The sequence below is a fragment of the Aplysia californica genome, unplaced genomic scaffold (assembly GCF_000002075.1).
Source record: "Aplysia californica isolate F4 #8 unplaced genomic scaffold, AplCal3.0 scaffold01019, whole genome shotgun sequence".
NCBI lineage: Eukaryota > Metazoa > Mollusca > Gastropoda > Aplysiida > Aplysiidae > Aplysia > Aplysia californica.
Genome location: NW_004798289.1, coordinates 229,382 through 230,888, shown reverse-complemented (window position 1 = coordinate 230,888; position 1,507 = coordinate 229,382).

Here is a 1,507-nt window from a genome sequence, read left to right as displayed (position 1 = left end):
CCTACTTCTGACTCTTTCTGCTGCCTTTCTTCAGCCTTTCTACTGCTACTCCTTGTCTCCTTCTTACTGTTGAGACACACCCCTGATCTTAGGGTAGGTTAAGATTTAACACTTACCCTTCTCGGATAAGGGCGAAAAATTCTCGGAGGTCCCACGTGCAAGTTGCGCACTTTAAAAATCCCTTGGTGGTCCTAAAATCGATAAGGAATGGACTTCAGCCGCCGCCTGGGCAAAATTAAAAATTAGTATTTACCAAACTGAAAATGCTTAATGTGTCTTGCGCGCTCATAATCGTATGCAGTTTCGAGCGCCGTAAAATACTTTCCAAGAAAAAAAAAAGAAAAGAAAAGAAAACAGTTGACGTGGAATATCCACTAATTATAACTTCTTACTAGGGAGAAATCTGTGGCCGTTTTATTTTTGTATTGTTTTTGTTTTTGTTTTGAATTTCAATGATATTGCTAATAACGCTCTTGAAGCATAACTTGAGTCGTTGTTCTTTTTACAAGTAAAGGAGTGTTACAGAACGATGGTTTTCTGTTTGTTTAATGCCTGGTGGACGTTCGATGTGGTAAAGAGAACATGCACGGGTGCTTCAAGTATAGATTACGTTAACTGTTCTGGCCTGTTGCCGCTTTTGCTTCGTGTTATATATATAACCAATATCACGACGCGGGGAAGTGGGCGGAAAATGTAAGAACAACAGCTGGTGATTTACGTAATTATCAAATGCAAGATCTGAAATAGACATCGGCCATCATGGCTCACCATATTCTTTACTTGGATGGTCTTAAAAAAACTGTAGCTGAACATACTTAGACAAACTCTTTGTTTTATTTATTATTGTTTCTGGATTCAAAGTTTATTTTGCTTATTCTTTTGGGTTTTTGACCATTATCCACTCGGATTTTCGTTTTCGATCGCATTATTCAGATCCGACCGGTCAGTTAGAGGCACACTCCTCTTAAAATTGAGAGGCAAACCGTTTCCAATAAACTGCTAACAGCAGAGAGCTTATGAGCTCTCTCTCTCTCTCTCTCTCTCTCTCTCTCTCTCTCTCTCTCTCTCTCTCTCTCTCTCTCTCTCTCTCTCTCTCTCTCTCTTTTCTACAAGCGCGGGGTCTCTCTTCCTGTTCTCGGGAGTCACTGGTGGGTGGCTGGATGATACGGCTGCTACCTCTTTCTTAACCGTCCCCTTTTTTTTTGTTCCCTCTTTCCACGGCCTTTCCTTTTCACGTCAGCTCGTCTTTATGCTTATTAAGTTGTGAGATGTGGCTGAGGTCATACAGAAGTGTGACTCGGTGTTCTTTTTCCTCCCGAACCAAATCGAATTGTCTTATGTGTTGGAAAACTTTCGCAAACACGTCCGTTGGGAAGCTATTAGGTCCATTATTATGTCCATTACCACACAACCACTTATTGCCTTTTCAACACTACTAGTTTGTGGGTCGTTCTCTCTTTGCCTACATTCTCTCTCTCTCTCTCTCTCTCTCTCTCTCTCTCTCTCT